Raw genomic sequence first — 6,492 nt, forward strand, 5'->3', positions numbered from 1 at the left:
TTTAATTGGCTTATTGAAGCTGGTTTCTGAAGGGTGGCAAGGCTCGAACTTTAATCCTAAGTCTAGTAATATTCCTTTATATACCTCAAAGTACCACAAAGAACAATGCTTGGACCAAGAGCTCTGTGCCACTGGCTGAAGATCATGTCCCTCTATCATCTCCTGCATCAGAGTGTCTATTCATTCAGTTAAATAGCACCAGTAGGTTGTTTCAACACAAAGTTTTGATGGAATTCAAGCTGCTAAAAGGTAGATGGCATTATTAATACATTTTTGGGATTTATAATTATGTTCTGAATAGTCTTTTATCGTAACCTCCTTCCAGCCTAGCAAGGCTGACTCAGACCATCCCACCACTGAGGTGGAGCCACTTGCTGTGCTGCTTCTCGCCCCTCTCCTTTGATGTGCCATACCTGCTACCTGCCTGAGGCCGAACCTGTTCTCCAAGATTTTCCAGAGTTAGCACTGAATTGTGATCTTCTCCAGTTCCTACTAAAAGGCTGATCTGTCAACTTCACAAGGAATTTGTAGTGACTGGGAATGGGCTTCCCCTCTTCTTTATAAAGCATGTTCCCCGACATTAAAGTTGAGCTTTGATCAGGAAAATTTGACTTAGCTCCATTCTTTCTCTCATCCGTCTAGTTCCCTTTCTTTCAGCTCGAGTCTGCCTCTTCAGCTGTACCCCGTTTCTTGCGAGCTGCTGGATGGTCCGCAACATTTTATGAATAGTTATTTTAGCTCCCAACACTGACTGAGAAGGTCACACCATGACAGAACCTGGAGGGGCATACCTACCACACCCAGTTACCCAGTTCTTCAGTTCAGTCCTCCAGCCAATGAATGGCAAGTGGACTGATTCCCATGACACATGAAAACTACTTTTCATCAGGCACAACTGGGCAGGGAAGGAAATGGACCACATCCAGGCTGCAGCTTACTTATTCACAGAAGCCTTAGGGAGCTGACTGCTGCATTCTTTATTGAAATGTCCCACTCTCAGAGAAGTGTTTTTAATCATCCACTTGAAAGTTGTCAACAAACAAATACAGCCCAAAATAGATGTCAAAAATTATCATATAATAAAGTTGTGCAATCTAGTAGGGAATACACACACACACATACACACACATACAGAATGTGGGTGTGCCACTAGAAGTAAATGTGTCAATATGTTTACAGATAGTTTGTATACATGTTTAAATAAATTTCTAAGAAAAATTAAATTATTTTTGTATTTGTTTTACTTTAATATTTCTGAAATATTGGCACTTTTAAAATTAACTCCATAGATGTCTGAATATGCTACTATATAAATATATAGATAAGCATACATATGGATCTTATGTATGCATTACATACGACTTCTCTTCCTTCAGAGTGGGCATTATGCTGAAATAACAACCAAGAAGCAGAACGATCGCCCTCCTGCTTATTAACATGAGAAGCAACGCTTTGTCATAGATGAGCTATAGTGAGTCATTGTCCTTTTATTCCAGCCTTGCCATCAGCATCCATGAATAGGTCTTTGGACTTGAATGCAATTTGAGACTGTACTCTAGCTCCAGTCGTTCCTCTTCTTCCTGAAGCCACAGCAAACATCTTTTGTCTATATCCTCATTCTGATGGTTAAGTTTGGTTGTCAACTTGACTGGACCTTCCATTAACATAGTTGGACACACTTGTGAGGACTTTTTCTTTGTTAGATTGTTTGAGGGGGAAGACTCACCTCTAGATCATCTGAGGCCAGAATACACACCCCAGATCTGGGTCACGTTTTCTGGTGCAACCCACATAAAAGGACATAGAAAAATGTTTTGCTTTTTACCTGCCTTCACTCTCACTGGCAAATTCCCCTATCCTGATCCTAAGGCATACCTTCCCTCATTTAAGAACCTATCTGGATTCCAATATAGACTAAAAATTTGAAGCTCACTAGGACTTCCCTGGAACTTCAGAACAAGATTGGGACATTTAGTCCCATAGACTGAAACAACCACCAGACCCTTACCTTCTGTCAGGATACAGTCAGTGTTGGACTATTAACACCATACCCTGTTAGTCACTCTAATAAATTCCATATATATATTATTATATAATATATACATACATTACTGATATACACATATATTGGTTATTTTCCTTTATACAGCACTAATATACTTATCCATATTGAAGAATGTTCTCTATCTTAGTAAAAATTCATTTCCCCTTAAGAACATTATATAAATAGAATTTGATTTTGCCTGATGTAGCATATTAATGTTAGCATCCCTGATTGCATATCTATTTGTCTGCTATTCAAATTCTCCTTCACATCAGTTGTAACAATTTTCTATTTCTCTCACAAGTTAATGTGGTCAAATAAAATCTTTTACAGGTGTTCACATACAACTAAAAACCTTCTAAAAATTAAAGTAATACAGAAATAGACTAGATTAACATGTTAAATTTACATCATACACCAAGCAATGGCTACATTCAATGTAACATATACAGATGCAACATTTTGTATAGTTCGAAACAAACACTAGTAACTGAATTTTAATTATTTTGTTTGTGCCAAATGTGACAATGGGCATGCTGGAATATATGGAGAGGGATTAAACAAGACACTATCTTTGTTATAGAGATTATCACAGCCCAGAGAGAGGGGAGAGGTATATCCGGTGTTTACAATCATCAGGTAATAAGTATATGGTAAAAAGAAAAATCTCCAGAACTCTGAAGATGAGCTGTCAATATAGACTCTACAATACTGGGCTTTCTCCAGATGTTAGTTTTAGCATAGCATTTTTGCTTGTTTTGGTACCCTAACTCATATATTACAGTTTTTGTGTGGCCTACAATTTCTACAAAATTAACAACAGTAAACAATTCAATTTCGGCATGGCTGTGTAAAAAGGATTCTGAGAAGTTTTTGGAAGGATCTCCTCATGCCAGTGGTCCTGCTGAGAGCTGTTGTAGCCTCATACTCCTGGGGATGTAAGAGCATATTCCCTTATTGACTTCTCATCCATCTTGTCTGCTTCTCTGGATGTAAACCAAGGCATCAAACAGAAACTTGGATGACTAAGAACATGAACAAACCACTTCAGCCACAGTTCACTGGTCTCAAGTCAAATATGGTCAGCAGTAATAGTTTTGAGGTCTGTGTCACATGAGCCAGATCTATCGGTTGCTTGCCAAGTCCAGGATGCTCTGAGGAGGATCTAAGACAGAGACTGGAAAATAAACTACCTATGTCTGTTTCCTTGACTTTAAATCTAAAATGTTCTGTGACAGTGACCACTCAGCTCATTCCGCTTGACCTGTCTCCCAGAAACAATAGAAAACATTCTTTCTGTAATTGCAACGGATTTCTGAATGTTAAATGGTGCTGTGAACAAAAGAATTAAGCCCTCTAAAGAGGCACTATCTTAGCACAGGAACAATGACTTTCCATATTTATGAGTCAATTTTGATGCTTATAGGTGAAAGCAAATAAATTGACAATAACTTCAGCCTTGACTTCACTGCAAGGAAACTGTTGTGGCCTGAGAACTTTCAACATCCATATTCAGGGTTAGGGATTCTATTCACTGTAGTTGGTCAACTTGAGAGGACTATGCAGCTCTTCAGTTCCATAGAATCAGAGCTAGTCTCTATAATTTGTATCAGCAGTTGCAATGAATGCTGGTCAAAGTCTATTAGTGTGATTGATATCTTATGGCACATTTTCCCCTAAATGCTGGCAATGTGATGCTACACTGCAAAATGAGGTGTAGGGTGTGCAGAGCAAGGATTATCTCTGGAGAAGAACAGTGAAATTTAATCCATTTTAGCAGACTGTGATGAAATAGTTTAGGAGCTTACAGGCAAAAAAATAAATAAATAAAGCAAATCTGGGAGTTACTGGATATAAAAGAAACAATAACTCCTATTGATCAGAGTCTAGCAGGAAGGGCAAGAAGCTACCTGTAGCTAATAGTAGCTCCCTTACTGACCCATTTGTCTGAGTCAGAACAGTAACACACCCGACTGCAGCACAGTAGCATGAATTCAATTGAGACAAGGATTCCTCCCTCTAACTATCAAACTAGTTTTCTAGTCACTCCCTTACAGATGGGGTTCCATATACCTTTAGCAGGTAGCTGCGGTACTTTTGGTGCACACAGAAGACAAGTTTTTTTAATGCCTAACAGAGTTACTTTAGTTCATAAAATTATATAATTCAAAGAATTAGTCTATGAAGGTAGCATCCTTTTAGTTACAAAATGTACAAACTTTGAAAAAATCTGTTTTTTTTTTCCTATTGAACTGGTAAGAATTTTTGGTCATCAATTACAAACAAGGCTTGGGGCTAATGATATAGATTCAGTTGGTAGAGGGATTTTCTGGCATGGACCAAGCCCTGAGTTTGATCTCTACCCCACATACATTGGGTGTGGTACCAAATATCTGTAATCCTAGTACTCTGGAGGTCAGTGTAGAAACAACTTCAAGGTCATCTTCAGTCACAAGGACTGCTAGAAATTCAGTTAGTTTAGACTATGCCACAGACTTTAAATGATTTTCTATGAATCAGAAATTTTAGAGAAGATCACATTGAGAGGGTAAGCTCATATATGCCTCTCTATGTGTGTATATATAGATAATTACACAAGTATGGCTGATAATAAACTCCTATTCTCAGAAATGTCTTTCTTCCATTCCCTGTAAAATACATTTCTTTTTGAATCTGGTCAAATTGTGTGATTATTTTTAGCTATGCAGATACAACCTTTTCTTTTTTATATATTTCCTCTTGTGTGGATAGAAAGGAAATGAGATTTAAAATCATAACTGAGACTGAATCTGCTATTAATAATGTTACTTGGAAAAAGTTACTTCTAGCTTTCTCACTTGTAAATGTATAATCAATTGAAAGTTTGTAAAATTAGATAGAACACGTGCTCATCACACACACACACACACACACACACACAGAGAGAGAGAGAGAGACACTACATATCTATGAAAACGCTCTTACTACACATATCTACTAGGAGAATTAAATGAGATCATTCAGAGTATTTTTCATTAAGTATAAGTCTTTCTCCTTGATTCTGAAACTTGCAGTGACTCACCAGTTGGGTAAATTATAAGATATTGCTGCAGGTAATCTTCCTGTAGTAGCTGCTGAATAGCACCAGGTCAACATCCAAGTTAGCATGGACCAAAACTGTTCGGTGTTGAACACTCTGATTGTTCCTATGACTTATACAATTATATCCAAGCTCAAAACCCAAGATGAACTATTGATATCAACGAGGGCAAGTATTTTCTTCCATTGCAAACCCACAAGTTTAAGGACATCAACCCCAAGTCCACATAATATGAGTTTACAATGATAGAAGGATAACTTAAGCAGTTACGAGTGTAAAGATCTCACAGCAACCCACTGTGTTGATAATGGTCACATTATTGTAAAATGTTTATTTTTACTGATTTCTAAAGCCTTAAGATATATCCTTGTCTAATATTTTGGGACATATTTCAGCTTATGTTTCATGGGGTCACCTAGATACGACATTTTTTTTTTTAGTAAAATTCACTGTTAATGGTTGTTGACAAATCATTAATAGGCCATGTGGAAAGATGAAAGATGAATTTGTGAACTAATTTCCTAATTTAAATTTTAAGTATGAGAGAGAGGGGGGTGTGCCATGGTACAGAATATATTTCAATGAATCAAAATCAATTTAAATTTTCTCCACCTAGTCATACCTTCTCCCACTACTTCAGAGTCCACTGCTATCTCTCATAACTTCATTCAGAGTTCTGTGGATTTTTTAAACTATACACTTATTACCTGATGTTTGTGAACATTATTTATACCTCTCCCCTCCCTTTGGGCTGTAGTGGTCTCTGTAACAAGGATAGGGTCTTGTTTAGTCCATATATTACAGCATGCCTGATACATAGTAGGTATATGTTGATTGACTGATTTAACAAACCTATAATGAGTAATGTCAGTATAGGATAGTGATGGTTCTCCATCATCAGTCAGATAATCCATAGGATGGATGTGCGGGAAATACTTTAGATGTATAGATAGACTAGAAAGATATTCTTTCTTTTCACTTTCCTCCTGGCATGATCAGGACTGGTACCCGAACATGTTCATCATTTTTTTCTATTTTAATTGATAAAAAATTTTAGCTATTTTACTTTACATTTTAATATTTTTATTAGATGATTTCTTCATTTACATTTCAAATGCTATCTCAAAAGTCGCCCATACCCTTCCCCCCACTCCCCTACCCACCCAATCCCACTTCTTGGCCATGGTGTTCCCCCGTACTGAGGCATAAAACATTTGCAAGACCAAGGGGCCACTCTTCCCAATGATGGCTAACTAGGCCATCTTCTGCTACATATGTAGCTAGAGACACGAGCTCTGGGGGTACTGGTTAGTTCATATTATTGTTCCACCTATAGGGGTGCAGACCCCTTTAGCTCCTTGGATACTTT

Source organism: Mus caroli, chromosome 12 (genome assembly GCF_900094665.2).
Source record: "Mus caroli chromosome 12, CAROLI_EIJ_v1.1, whole genome shotgun sequence".
NCBI classification, from domain to species: Eukaryota; Metazoa; Chordata; class Mammalia; order Rodentia; family Muridae; genus Mus; species Mus caroli.